Here is a 16,052-nt window from a genome sequence, read left to right as displayed (position 1 = left end):
GGAGCTAACAGCCTACTATAGTAGTAGTGTGCATTAGGTTAGAGGGTGGGCGTATCAGTGTCTCTGTGGTACCACCACACTGTACACTGCTGCTGCACTGGAGGAAAGGGGGAGGAAATCAGGACACAGATATGAAATAGGAAACAGTGCAAATAATGGATTGTGTTATTGCAGAAAATTGATGTGTGGGGTGATGAGCCTACCATTCTGAAATGCTTTTTAGCACTGGATAAAGTCGCGTGGAAGATAATGTGTAGAGAGGTGCCAGCCTTTGCAGATAATCTTTGCATCATCAAGGTTAGTGCAAACGGTGCCTGTGACAAGATGGACCAAGAAGTGGTTCGGCCCTGTGTGAATGCTCATCTAATCTCCTCATACTGCCTGCTTAGAAAATAGAGTCTTTAGAGAGGTATCAAGTGAGGGAGCAATTCCAGAGAAATCACACAAAGCTGGGAGGCTTTCTACCTGAGGCAAAGGAAAACGGGCCTTGGTTTAACTTGCAAAGCGATGATACCCTTGACCTCTCCTTGCTCTCAGCTGTAGCTGGAAACATCATGTTAAATGAAAATAATTGCAAATGGCCAGGAAGCCTGCGTGGTGCTGAGGCACATCTGCTTGCTTCCTCTCTCGCTTTGGTATTGCTGTACTGTTTCTTGCATTCCTTTGTGTCAGTTCTGCTGCTAATACAAAAGAAAATATCCTGTTGTTTTAACAAGAGCCATTCACTACAAGCTTGATGACAAAGCCCTTCGGCAGGCAGGCACTCTGCAGAGCGCGGAAATTCATTGCTGCAGGTACATCCACGGCAGCAGGGAATGCCACAGCAGTGCGGCTGAGGTGTTTAGAAGAGTTTCTGCATTTGTGTTTCATTGCTCAGAGGAGTCTTGCCCAGCTGAGAGAATTTGCCCTGTGTTCAGTAAGTTTGATTCACCTGGGATAAATGGATGGGGGACAATTCTCAGTGCCTCTCAGACACATAATGTTGAGTGGCTTCCTGAGGTCTGCTTTGCTGCTGTGGCTAGCTCTGTACAGAGCACAGGTACTCGGAAGAAAACTTTGACTGCTGAAGCTGCTGATTTTCCTGCCTTGGTTGTCTCTGCTCTTGGGCTTGTTTTGGTGCAGAAGGCTTTTTACCCTCCTCTGCAATCCTCTGCCTCCCTGCTTTTCATTCCTAGCTGTCCTCTCTTCTAACAGGGCTGGTGCACCTCTTCTCTCCCATGGGAGGTACTGGTGGTGGGGTGGGCAGCTGGCTCAGAGGAGGTGGCCTTGGCACGGGCTGTGTGAGCTGGGCTATGAGCTGACCTCAAAATAGCTGCACGTGGGACATGATGCCAGAGATGTGCTGGGATGGGCTTCCAGCGCAGCTCCCCCAGGGTGTCCCTCCTTACAGGTTGCTTACTGGGCTTTGTGCTCTTTGCGCTTTCTGCAGGAGGGCAGGACGGAGCGCCGGCGTGCCCGATCTGCCTCTGGACGCTGTGCTGGAGATGGGGGTGGTCATTTTAGCAATGACAGAAACAATCTGCTTGGTGACCTTTTGCCTTGTTGGCTGTAAATTTGTGATCTTATCTGTGCCTGGGCATGGATTGCTCTTGTCTGGAGTGGTGACATGTATGAAGAGTAACCGCATAAGGCGGTGCTGTAAGAAATGGTACAAAACCATAATCCTTGGAGTGACCTGCTGTTGCCCCTTGGCATCTTTCTAAAAGCTGTCTCTGTGTTACAGTAATACACTTGGGAGAAAATTGTCTGCCTTGTCTTCTGTGCTTTATTGCTTGTAAATGTCATTCTAAAATACTTACTGGTGCATTTCTATTATTTAATAGCCATTTAATAAGATGGGATAAAGATTTTACATTTTGGCTTTTGCTTTCAATTTAACGGGCACTGTTCAGTGCAGTAATGGCTCCAGTAATCAGTTTTCAGTGCAGTGTGACTGAAAGTCTAGTGAGTGTGTCTGCTTTCGGCCAGCCGTAATCTGAAGTTATAAACATTTCTTCCCCTACACTTGAAGAAATTGCCTTTATGTTTCTTGCTTTTAATTTGTGCCTGTTATAAATGTGGGACTGTCAAGGAACTCTGTTGTCAAAGAGGACAAACAGACATCTAGAGTAATTTAATACTTGATTCTTTTTGCAAGCTTTTTGACATAATGATTTATGCTATACTTTAATACTACCTCTTTTCATTCTTACTACTTTGTATCTTTTGCCTGATAAATATTTATAATAGAGTAGAAATAAATTCAAACTAGAGCCAAGTTATAACTTTTATGCTCTAATAAGAGCTGGAAACATGACAAAAAAAATTCAACTGACCTGGAAGCAAATATAAAGAGAATATGGAACAAAACAGTTGCATTCTCAATGCAAGATAGTCCTTGATGGATTTGTGTTTCCCTGTGAAATGTGTTAGAGCGCTGAGCTCACTTGAGGAAGGATCTGTGTGCCCCAGCCTGGAGCAAGAGACGCAGAACTGACATCCTGGGTTCTGCACAAAACCACGACACTTGTGTTGCGTGTGTAGCTTTACATCTCTGCCTCTGTTTCCCCACCCATCTCACCTATTTGGTGATAATTAAAGCTGAATGAAATGTTCTTACAAGGAATGCTATAAAAATTGCATATACTTGAATTGACCAAATATTGAGTAATTTCACTCTAGTCAGTCTGTATCAGCCTATTTCTTTCTGCCTGTTTCAATTAATCCATTGCTGAAATTGTTGACAGCATGTGAATATCTGTGCTGCCTCCTGTCTCTCCACTTAGCACATGAGAGGGTGATGGGCTAAAGACTCTTGTCATCCCCTTCTGATGTGGTTTGGCAACAGATGGCAACAGGTCTTTGAGGAGAACTGTGTTGTTGCTACTTCCAGCATCAACATAATATTTCAGTGCCATCTGGGAGGGTGACGTGACATGAACCTGAACTGGCTTCCGGCCTCAAACATTCTTTTATCAATTAGCAAAACCACTGATGGATTTGACACAGCCTTGGAAGTGTCTCTGTGTCCTGCAGGATGTGATCTGTTATGCATACCGATGATGATTGCTCTATGCAGAAAGTTGGGGGATACATAAGCTGAATTTACAGTAGATTTTTTTTTTTTTTTTTCCTGTTGGGTACACTGTCTGTTGTTTATTCTAGAAAGGATAGAACACAAAGTCTATGCTTTCAGGAAGCACAATTATTCATAGTGTATTAGGTAAACATTACAAGTAGAAGCCTACAATGTCAAAACAATCCAGGCAAGATTTCCTAAGGAGTATCTTCAGTTCAGTGCCATGTAAGTGCTGGTTGGTAATGAACTGATGTGCTGGGGAGTGCTGGTTTAATTAACGTGATCGGTATTTCACAGCATGACACACAGCATCCACGCTGCTAAATGGAGCAAGAGCTAATGCTGGTGCTAGCCAGGACATGGCTTCCCAGGCGTGCTGGTGACTCACTTTCCCTGCCACTGACCCAGCCGTGTTTGCCATTCTTGCTGCAGTGCCTGTCCTGAGCCTCAAGGTGAATAAATTATGTGTGGTTTCATTGAAGGGGAGAGACTGGTTTGCCAGGCTGAGGGCTAGCAGCTGGGGTCACATTCTCATAAGTAGGCAGGAGGGATGAACGGGCAAGGAGGAGTTGCCATGTTAAAATAAAAGGCTCAGGCAGTGCTGAGGTGAGAGGTGTACTGAAGCTTAGCTAAATGCAAGTGCCAGGGCTCCAATATGTCAGTATTTGATTTCCACAGCTCTGGCTTATGGGTCTCAGTCAGGTCCAAATAGTGAGAAACCCCCAGTGCAGCAAGAATGGTCATCCTGGCTGTGAAGGTGCTGGAAACAATCCTATCAGTGCTCAGGCTCATGTTTTAATATGGATTTAGATCCTTAGTTTGGTTTTGGTGCTCCCCCCGCCCCCGTCCTTTTTCCTCTTTTTTTCTTTCTCAAAACCAGTACCTGGGACAGCAACAGTTTTGGCCTTCATCATCCTTATCTTCAGGGCACATTCATGTTCACCAATCTTAGAGTCACATCTGGTCATGCTTCGTATAGCTCTTAGATACTTTCAGCAGCCCCCGATACGAAGTACGCTTTGGTATTTTGGCCATCTTCATTCTCCTGTTCACCATATGCTGGAACAGATTTATGAAGAATTACATCTGCATAATCACCAACCTGGTTTATGGCATCAGCTGTTCCAGTTGGCAGCACCAGGTGCTTTCCCCAGTCTTCCTGCTTTTTCCATTTTAGTTTTGATCACTACCCACAAAAAAAATGATCCTCCTATGGCTGCCTAAATGGCTGCCATTTTCTTATTACCATATGGCTCATCCCTCAGTGCTTCATACACTGTTCTGGTATTGCCTAGCCAACAAGCTTGCCTTTCGTTTCTCACAGACACAGGGCTGTTTGCACTGTTTGGGGGATATGGTTTGAGCAACTTCTGACAAGGCAAAAAGTGATCTTGGCATTGTGTCCTTCCCTGAGACCTCTACACATGCTTCATCTTCACGTAAATAATCCTTCAATTTATCAGTCCATACATTTATGTTCTGCTTAGTGAAATGGGATGGGAGTTGTCCAGGAGTAGCTGGAAAAGGTGGTTTTACTACTTAAATGAACATTTCTGTCTTCAGAAGAAAATAACACGTTAACTTGGCAACCTGTTGGCTGTCCTTTTCCAGAAAGAAACTTTTATTAATGTCAGGGTGGTGTCCCTATTAGGGATTACAATATTAGTCCCACTTGAATTTGTATCACACTTTGTTGTGTTTTGGGATTGTTTTTGTGTTTTTTCTTTGTTTAGAACAGCCATCTGGGACCTACTGTGTTATTTACCATAGAGATAATACATAGTGATACATTTTAAACTGCTTTTTAATGTGTTCTCTGGCAAATTGTGTCTGTTGCTGTGCTAGGTGTGAAATCATCTTAAGGGGGACAAGTGATATTGGCATTTGTGCAGGCTTGTTGATTCTAACTAACATTTGCATTAGATTAGAACAGTAAATGCTGTCTTCAGTGAGGAAATGCTTTGCATTTTCTCAATGGTGTTTTAAAATGGAGCATTGCTAGTTTGAATGAGTCAGCTGAAATTACAGAAAATGTTTCCTTTAAAATATCATCTGAATAGAAACAGCTGTCATATCACACAGAACCTGAAACAAAGCATAGCACAAAACTTGGTTGGCATGTAATAACCCTAGTATTAGAATCTATAATGTTTTAATTTCTTCCTTGGGATATCTTTTGTGTGCTCGGAATAGTGCATTTGCATGTGAATGGAAAAAGCTAAATTATATTCCTAGGTTCATGCAAAGAAGCTAATTTCTAACACTATTGATAGAGGAAGTTCTTCGTTTTTATTTCTAGCATCATTGTATCAGACTAAAACTCCTCTTATTGCCATCAGTGTGTTTGTCAGCTGAAGTTCTGAGATCATCTAAATATTTTATGAGATTCAATGAACGGTGAAAATAATCTTGCGAAGACCTGTCTCACTAGTAGATTAATCAGTACAATAGTTCCTCTTTGGTATAGGAAGTTATTGGTAGTCAACTTAGTTTATGCTTGTCTTTCTATTTAATTTTGGAACCACCCACTGCAACTCCATTAATAAATTTTAAAAAGGTACATATATTTAGTTATATTTAGCAAACAAACAGAAAAAAACCAAACAGAAATAGTATCCTCTATTGGTCCATTTTGATGCTATGGCATAATATGAAATACAATTTTTAGAAGGGCAATCAAAATGAAATCTTGAGCGTGTTTGAAATCAAAATGATCTGGAGGCACAGCAAACACAAGGCATTTTATTTATTGCAAAGAAGTTTCACAGAGAAGGAAGATAAGAGTGACTGGGTAAACAAGTAGCTTTTAGATAGCAGATAAAACTGTAAAATGAAAGCAGTAGACTGATGGACAGAAAATATTGTATGTCTATTCTCTGAGCTATATTATCCATTTCACAAAGAGTGAAGCAGCAGACTGACTTTTTCACCTCTCCTGCTGGCTATGTAAAATGGCAGCTACTGTATTTAGTCAAATTGTCACTTTAGATTAAATATTTCTAGAAACTCAGCACAGAAATATAATCAACACACTGAAAGCCTTTCCAAAAGGGGAGAGAAGCATAATGGTAAAAAATGAGTGGAATATTCAGAGCAACTTTATAATATTTAGGGCTGGCACAGAATGTAGATGAAGAGGATCATAATCTCCTGCTGCTTTTGCTGGAGGTCTCACTTTGCTTAAAACGAGGATGTCTTTAGGTCTTAAAATCTTGCTAATGGTGTGCTGCACTAAAGGCACATATTTTAAGTGGAACTCTGTTCTTTCCTATCCCCTCCTCCAGTGTGGTGGGGATTTCCAAATTCACAACTGAAGGTAAAACACAACCCTAAAGAAAGATGGCAGAGTGCAGATTAGCTGTTGTGGCTAACTCATTCCTGTGGGCTCATTGTCATTAAACAAGCTCAGAAAAACATGCTTTGAAGTCTTATAGATCTTTTAGCACTAAAGCAACAGGGCTTTGCTGAGGTTTATTAAGTAGTCAGGGTGAACCGTGTGCTTCTGAACTCAGCATGCAAATTAGAGACCTCAGTTTGGGGTTAAAAGGATGAAGAAGGTGGAAAAAAAATCTGAGAAAGAACGTGGAAATATATTAAGACTTTCCTTTGGTTTTGACTTACTCCATTGTACCTGTGTGTTGTAGAGACTACAATCATCAGGTAACCTGTTATAGTGCATTGATTCAAGTTACAGTCAATTCTTAAAAAAAAAAAAAAAAAATCAAAATCAAAGATGTAGGGGAAGCCTTTCACTATTGACTGTCTTGTGTCTGATGGCCTAACTATCAGAGTCAATTCTGGAAACAGTTTAATTTCCTTTGCCCTGTAGGTATTCTTTTATTTAAATAAATAAAGTAGTATAGCAGGAATTGCATCAAGACCAGTAAAGGCTCCCCAAGTACTTTTTGTCTTAAGTCTCAGGAAGATTTTGCACAAGACTTTTATATAAAAAATCATACTCATCTGGGGCTTTGCAGTAGCTTTAAGATGCCGTCTTTGTCACCAGCTGTCTGAAATAGAGGAAGAAATATACCCAGATGGAGATGCATAACACAAGGACTGGGAGTGCATTCTATATGGGAAAAGATTGAAATTAATGATGTTCATATTAGTGTTAACACTTTGGGGGGATCTTTCCAGATACAGGGATCCTCAGTCATCCGGCAACTAGACAGAACGGAGTGCCAAAAAGACCAGTGTAGCATAATTTAAGTCCACTGAGGGAAGGGAAATGAAAGTATAAGCTCACTACTTCACAGTGTCCGATAGCACAGCTGTTTCTGAAAGACATGAGAATCACAGTATTGCTACGCCTAGTAATAGTAGGGCACAAAATGGTGGAGCCTGGTTGTGGCATTTCTAAGTTCCCATCAAATTGCTAGCATTACTTTAATACCTATTTTCATGACTGCGCTTTATGTTAGCCGGTGGCTTTCTTGCCTTTCGCTGTGTGAGAAACACAGTGTCTTCAAATTAAATGATGCCTGGCTTGCTTTTTTTTGGCTTGGTCAAGGATTTCAATACTCTTCATACTGAGTATTTTGTACTTCTTAACCAATTAAAACTCCCCTTCTGTGTCTAATAATCTACCCTCCTGCCCTTTCACTCCACTACACAAGCATTATAGATCTAGGAGACTTTAAAGCTTTTATATTACTTCCCTTACACTCTTCTTGAACTTGCCTAGAGGATTGATTTTTTAAAAATATTCTTCCCAGTCTGTGACCTCTCCTGACAGTACCAGCCCAAGGCACATTGCTTGCTGTTGAGTTACAACACTCTAGACTCCAGCATGATTCTCGTGCTTTTGCTGCTGAGGCTGTCATTAAAGAAAGGGTACTTTGTTCCTGGTGTGCCAAAATGATGCATTTGAATCTGAAATCAGGGGGCTTGCAGTAAGCAGAGAAACTTTGGTTTAAATATTTATTTTAAATTTCTTTCAAAAACACAGAATAGCTAGTGGGTCAGAGCTGCAGAGCACTAACTGTGTTTGTTGAATAAAGGGCTGCTGTTTGATCAAAAACATTCATAACAATTAAAATCAAGATATAACAGCTTTCATTTCTCAAACACCTTCTAGGCAGATGGATCCTCAAGCCCATGGCAAAACTATATAGTGTACGAAAGAATTGTTTTATCTTCACTGACTTCCTGTTGCCTCAGGGACATGATACAGCAGTTGTTTCAACTGAGTATGTGTGAGCATTGCTATGCTGTAGGGAGGTTTTATCTGCAATTTTCCCAGGACATGTGCTCATGGTATTTTTTTTTTTTCATTTGTGTGAAAGGCCTCAGTACTACAAGAAGCAGATTGATCTTGCTTCAACCCTTACTTGGGAAGAGACAATCCTGCTCGCCCTTCTTCTCGTGGCATTGTCTCTTAGCTGGCGGTATACCTGTATCCATCATTCTCCCTTCCTCATTCCCATTTCAGTCTGGCATGCTGATATGTGTGGGTGCTAATCTGTATGTGTAGAGACGATATATGATGGACAGAAGAATCGTCTATATCAACCAACAAAAATCTTTTCAGTTCACAATGGCATTTTCCACTGATGTAATAGTTATCTGCAACTAAGAAAAAAGGAAACTACAGAGAAACTGTGGTTTCTCAACGAGGGGAAGGTTAGGTTCAGACAATTAGTTTATATTGCATTTAAACAATATTTAAAGTAACCAAAAGCAGTATTAGATCACTTGCACTAAGTTTTTAGCAGGGGAAAAAAGAAAAAAAGTACAAATAAAGGGGAATTTGTGCTCAAGTGGCATTCACTAAAGGGATGCTATTGTCATCTGCTGTATTCCATTGTTATACAAAAGACAGCATCCTTCCTCAAAAAGATGATCTTTCCATGGATATTGTGGTTATGAAACAGATGTTTATTAAGGAGAAGATAGGAGCAGATGTATCAGCAGAGAGGGGTTTTCATATGCTCAGACAGATTGAGAATTTATAATTCTGTAGTGTAATAATGGCTGGTGGTTCGGGTTTGTGCTCAACAGCCATGAAACAAAACGGATATATGGGGCCTATCTAGTACTTGTCAGAACCACAGTGGAAAACAGGACTAATTGCTAGTGGATCACTGCTTTATGTATCAGGAAAGAGTGGCTTCAGGCAGTGCTGCAGATTTTACGCTAAATGGAGAAGTGGAACCAAGTATAACCCACTTGTAGGTGGCAAGGGAACTTAATAGTTTAGAAGTATGTGCTTGAACACATGGTCTGTACACAAGACAATCGTGGGTATTTGTGTATCTAAAAATTAATAAGATGTCCCTATTGAATAATATCATCCACCCTAAAATATTTCTAGTTTCAATCAAAGCCAGCTGTCCCCTCGCTTCTGAAAAGCTAAAAACACCTTACCTTGATCATTTTATTTCAGGTTTATTTTTTTATTTCTATCTGTTTCCGATATGTTCAAGGGCTTAAAGAAACTGAGCTGGAAACTATTCTGTACAAACTAATAAATTATAGGCACTGTTAGTGTCCCTTCACTGACCTCAATAGTGATCATGTAGGCACATTTGCTGGTCAAGTAACAAGTGTTGTAATTCATGTACTTTGTGAATTAATTCAGCTTTGATAAGCAGAAATTTCTAAATGGTGTCAAATTATGGATAGAAGTTTTATGAAGCAAGAGCTTTTTCCCCTAGAGATGAGACCAGTTAACAAGTTATCTGGTCTTCTTAAAGAAAAAAAATGTAAAAAATGGCAGGCATTTGCATTCATAAAATCAACTATCATTGTCTAATTTTTACATCAAAGCCACAATGTGGTAAGCATGTTTCAAAAACTATATCATGTCATACATACAGTAAATTTTGCAAAACACATTGTTAGTTTTATGCTTGCCGTTACATTGATTTGTTACTTGCACATCAGATAAATCAGTCTTTTTATACTAAGGATTTCAAAGAGCAGTCCTGAGTTTAATATGCTGATACCATGCACGTGGCTGGTTTACATCTATAATTTTTGGTGCTTACATGGCTTCAGATAACATACAACTTCTTGTATAGTCTCCAGTTGCAATGCAATAGGTTTTGTAGCTGTAACAATTTGCAGTTGTGTACACTATTCATTTTAGTTAATAAAAATCTCATTACTACCTTTTCCTATAAGAGATTGTTGGACATAGCCAGAATTTTATGACTAGGTGCACATATTTTTATAATGGATTCCATTACAGAGAACAACGTACCATGCTGCCATGCAAATCCTGTTGATTCAATCGGTGCTCTCTAGCAGTGTCACCACCAGAACAGTTTGTTAGAAATGGGGATAGGATAATTTTGGCACTTGGTAGAAATTAAATGGGGCACTGCCTTTAGCGAACTACCTGAACTTCTCATTTTCTTTGTTTTTCTCACCTTTTCAGCTCATTTCCATTTAATTTACTTGCTCCAGGACTCTGAAATTTTTCCAGTGCTTCATATATTGACCCCTTCCCTCCTGCCTCCTCTGACCCCTTTCTTCTATACAGAGACTTTTACAGAGAGATGTGAGATTAGAGCGTCTCAAAGATAGGTTTTTATGAACTGACTGTGATTTTTATTCTGTATCAAAATTGGAGCAGCTTGCACAACAAGCTGCCCCAAAAGATATGCTGGGCAATGTTTCTTACATAGAAAAAAGTAGAAGGCAAGGTGAAGGCATTGATGGTTCGAACCAGTAAATGCTTTCTTCTGTGTTGCTTGTTGTACTTTAGGGATAGCAACTTTGTAAGTCTTCAGTAAAATATTGGAAAGGAATATGCCTTTCTGTAAGTTCTATAAAACCCCACTGTTACAAACTAAGAGTCATAGAGCTCTTCATTTAAATGGATAGTTGTCTAAGAAGAAATGAGCCCTAGGTAAAACAGTCCATTAATTTCATCGGCTTGCCACAAATTCATGTTAATCCTAATATGGCAGACGTAAAACTCAGTAATACAACTGTGGTTTTGCACAGTGGCTGCTTATGAGCTCCTGAGAGGCTGCCTGCACCACCTTAGCCATGCCGCAGAATCTCCCTGTGATGGTATTTTCACTCTGTTTCTGTTGGCGTTAAATTTTTGAGACTTACTAAATTCAGCTGATGACATAACTTATTCAGTTGTCTTGCCATCACATGTATTTATTGTTTCTTTTATTCTCCTTCCTTTTTAACTTTTCTGAGCCTTTTTGAATGACAAATGTCTGCTCTAATTAGCTATTCAGCAAAGGTAAGAAGTTCTTGAGCTCTACTGGCTACTGAAACCCTTTCTTTAATACATGTACTTTTAGGCTGAATGTGATTTATGTACCGTAGAATAGTTACTAAAATACCTCCTATTTCATGAGAACGGAAATGTTCTTTTTACTTCAATAGAAAACATTTTTCCTATGTGTTTTGCAAAATGTAACTAATTTCTTTTTACACTTTCATTGATTGGATTTTGCAATTCAAAACATCTTTTACCCGTACACTTGTATGTATTAAAGCGAAACAATTTGTCTGAAATGAGATGCTTCACACTCAATTATATCTAAATTTCTCATGTACAACTCTTGATTTCAATCTTGGGTGCCTGTGCAGCTATTGAGGCTGAAACAATGTAGAAAGGAAATGGTGTTATTTTCAATTTGTAGCAATTATACTCAGAGTGAGGCAGATGTGGTGGTTTTGAGTTTCTGCATATGGAACAGGCAGGCAACTTGTAGAAAGGTTGGCTGATTTCTATTATACCTACGACTATCTTCCTGAGTACGGACTGCTGGACATAATGTCTGAAAACTCCTTCTGAACACAGCAGTAGTCTAAGATGCAGTTAAGTCCTCCCATGCTTAGGACAGCCCTTAAGCATTACCAGAAGTAGGGCTTGAATCTGTGTTTGTTGTGAAAGATATGTGGGAAAGCTTTCTTGAATCAGGGCCACGAGTAAATGCCTAAACTTTGCGCTGTTTTAATATGAGCATGTTGAAGTCAGTGGGTATTATGTATATCTGTCCTTTGAGGCAGATTAGCAAGAAATTGAGAGCATTAATGCAGCCTGGATGCGCCTACTCCCAGTAAGCTTGATGTACCCAAGAAGAGTAAAACACCATACCCTGATTTAATTAATACAGAGTCTGGAATTAAGTGTCTGCCACAATCCTCCCTAGCATTGAATAGTTGCACACTGGAGCTGAATCCCTCAGAACAGTGATGGGAAGCTGTAAGCATACATTGTTTGGCTGAATTGGAAGTTGTGCAGCCACCGTTGGCGTTATTGTTACAATTGGTATTTTAGTAGGACCTGGAGGACTCAGTAAAGTTCTGAAGCCAATTACGTAGATTTTTTCCAAAGACATGACAAAAATGTTATTTTGTCCAAATATTACTTAATGTATGATATCTGTAAGTGGCCTTGGAGCGGGGTGTAGAAACTACAGCCCTCTGCGCTTAGTGCTATAGGCCTGCAGAGCTGTGCTCCATGCTGTTCTCTCTCACTGGCTCTGCGAAAGTTTCTGGTTTACAAAGTAGAACAGCTTTGAGAGAAGGAATAGAAAGCAAACGTCATCATCATATGCTATGGCCTCACAGTGGGAAGGTGTGCTTGCAAAATAAAGGCGATGGGGAGATGATTCAAAGCATAAGACAAAGGTCAAAATTACAAGACTGCCTGCACAGTTCAGGACTTCTTTAGGTCCCACCTTACAATTAAAGCTGCTTTCTGGGAGGAACACATGTCTCAGTTGGCATCAGGAGACAATGGAACTGAATCCAGGTCACTGTGTCCTGGGTGAGTGCTCTGGCTGCTGTGTTCCTGGGGAGAGGGCACAGGGAGGCTCTGACCCTCCATACCTCCTCTTGTGATCCTGTACCCGGTCTCAGGGAGAGTCGATAGGAGCTCAGGCCAAGCCTTTAGCAGAATGTTAGCTTCTATTTGACTGTCTGGTCAAATCCATGCTCTGGGAATAACTCTTGTCTGCTTTAAAGCAGAACTAGTCGAAAAGAGGTGACTGCTTGCTGTGGGGGCTGTAGAGAGAGGCAGTGCTAGAGACAATATAGGGCGTTGAGCTGCCTTGACCTCCACACTGTTCAGGAGTGCCTAGGCTGAGGGCAAAGTCCCTGAAGGGTCAAGGACAGCCCTTTCTTCTGTGCAGTGTTTTTTCCAAGCTAAATGATTCTATGATTCTATGATTCAGACACCTGGAGTCTTGCCTGGCTGTTTTTGCTGCAAGTCAGCTTAACTTTGTACCAAGAGACTCCTTGATTTATAATGCTTTATTTCTTTGTTCATGTGGCATCCTCCTCTATTCTTATCCCTTCTAATGAGTTCTTTGGTCAGGTGGTTTTTAGTTTAGTTGCCACCCACACAGAACTCAAATTTGAAACAAAAACCCAGAAAACGGATTTGCCTATGATGAAAGACATCCAGGTGTGTGTCTGTTAAAACAGAGTCACCTAAGGCTGTCCCCTCTCTGTCGTTGATCTTGTCCCATCACCCTTCTGAATTGTAGTTCAGAGTGAGGGATGGCAAGGATGAGCCATGTCATCAAAATGGAGTTTGCAGGCTGACTCAGACTTTATGGAGAGTCTATATGCAGTACACTGATTCCCAAGGTGCAATCAATTTTTGTTACTCTTTTGAGTGCTCATTACGTAGGCAACTGTGACCATCTATGAATCATTTTGAGATTACATTTCTTTTTGAGTATAAACATAATGTAATACAGGCCGTTAAATTAAGCATTGCACATAATAAAGGTAGCTATGGGCCAGATTTAATTAATACATTTAGTAGCCAAAAAAAGATTTCAAAGAAATAAAGTCCTGCTGATCAGGTAATGCTGAGTATAATTAAGCTGCATTCTGTTAAAGGATGCTGTCAGCAAAATAAAATGCCGGCTAAGGTGAAGAATATGAAAACTGTGATGCACTACTCAGTTGAAAACCTGCCAGCTTACCTGCAGCTTGTTTATTCCTCAATCATTTTGAAGTTAGATGAATAAAGGAATTAGGCTTGGAAAGAAATACAAATACATTATTACCTTTCATTTGGGGATGCTCAGGCTTGTATCTATGTGTAAAGCTAGAGCTTCAACTCCATGCAGTGTGAAAAGCGATTGTACTATCTAATCCCTGCAAAAGCAGAGAGGAGTCATGTTTTAAATAGCATTACAGAAATACTAATAGAGAGTTTTCAGTTTCTTTAGTCATACTATTCAGAGGAAACTAAGTGCTGAGAATGTGCGAATCGAGTCTTTATGAATGGGCTGGTGTTCTACAGAGTTTCTGGTTTGGATGTTGCAGATTCTCCAGTAGTCGATGTATCTTTTGGATTTAAAAAAAAAAAAAAAAAAAAAATTGCATAGTTGTATTGTCACTAAGATGCTCCCGATTAGAAAAAAACCCAAACAAATGGAATTTCACCTCTCCGATGTAGAGCTTGAAATTATCAGAGGCTTTCCTGCACTATAAATTTGTTCCTGTCTCATTCCTAGAAATACAGACCTTTTACATGCTGTGAATAGGAAGCTGTTGGGTTGTGTGGGGAATTTGGAGCATGTTCAGAACCTTTAATTTTTCTTTTAATTTAAGATGTTCACTTCCAATAGTATTTCATAGAATCATAGAATCATCTAGGTTGGAAAAGACCTTTAAGATCATCCAGTCCAACCATTAACCTACACTACCAAGCCCACTCTAGACTAATCAAGGGTAGACCAGACTAAACCATATCCCGAAGTGCCACATCTACCCGTTTTTTAAACGCCTCCAGGGATGGTGACTCCACCACCTCTCTGGGCAGCCTGTTCCAATGCCTGACCACCCTTTCCGTAAAGAAATTCTTCCTAATCTCCAGTCTAAACCTCCCCTGGCGCAGCTTAAGCCCATTTCCTCTTGTCCTATCGCTAGCTACTTGGGAGAAGAGCCCAACACCCACCTCACTACAACCTCCTTTCAGGTAGTTGTAGAGAGCGATAAGGTCTCCCCTCAGCCTCCTCTTTTCCAGGCTAAACAACCCCAGTTCCCTCAGCCGCTCCTCATAAGACTTGTTCTCCAGACCCTTCACCAGCTTCGTTGCCCGCCTCTGAACACGCTCCAGCACCTCAATGTCTTTCTTGTAGTGAGGGGCCCAAAACTGGACACAGTATTCCAGGTGCGGCCTCACCAGCGCCGAGTACAGGGGGACAATCACCTCCCTGCTCCTGCTGGCCACAGCATTCCTGATACAAGCCAGGATGCTGTTGGCCTTCTTGGCCACCTGGGCACACTGCTGGCTCAAGTTCAGCCGGCTATCTACTAACACCCCCAGATCCTTTTCGGCCAGGCAGCTTTCCAGCCACTCCTCCCCAAGCCTGTAGCGTTGCATGGGGTTGTTGTGACCGAAGTGCAGGACCCGGCACTTGGCCTTGTTGAACCTCATACAGTTGGCCACGGCCCATCGATCCAGTCTGTCCAGGTCCCTCTGCAGGGCCATCCTACCCTTGAGCAGATCGACACTCCCACCCAATTTGGTGTCGTCTGCAAACTTACTGAGGGTGCACTCGATCCCCTCATCCAGATCATTGATAAAGATATTGAACAAGACTGGCCCTAAAACAGAGCCCTGGGGAACACCGCTCGTGACCGGCCGCCAACTGGACTTAACACCATTTATCACTACTCTCTGGGCTCGGCCACCCAACCAGTTCTTTACCCAGCGAAGAGTATGCCTGTCTAAGCCGTGAGCTGCCAGCTTCCCGAGGAGGATATTATGCGAGACGGTGTCAAAAGCTTTGCTAAAGTCCAGGTAGATGACATCCACAGCCTTTCCATCATCTACCAGGCGGGTCACCAGGTCATAGAAGGAGATCAGGTTGGTCAAGCAGGACCTGCCTTTTGTGAACCCATGCTGGCTGGGCCTGATCCCCTGGTTGACCTGTACTTGCCTGTGGAGTTCGCTCAAGATGAACCTCTCCATAATCTTCCCCGGCACCGAGGTCAGGCTGACAGGCCTGTAGTTCCCCGGGTCCTCCTTCCGGCCCTTCTTGTAGATGGG

This window comes from Pelecanus crispus, chromosome 13 (assembly GCF_030463565.1).
Source record: "Pelecanus crispus isolate bPelCri1 chromosome 13, bPelCri1.pri, whole genome shotgun sequence".
Taxonomy (NCBI): Eukaryota; Metazoa; Chordata; class Aves; order Pelecaniformes; family Pelecanidae; genus Pelecanus; species Pelecanus crispus.
The sequence above is the reverse complement of the archived record's forward strand: the minus strand, read 5'-3'. Positions refer to the sequence as shown.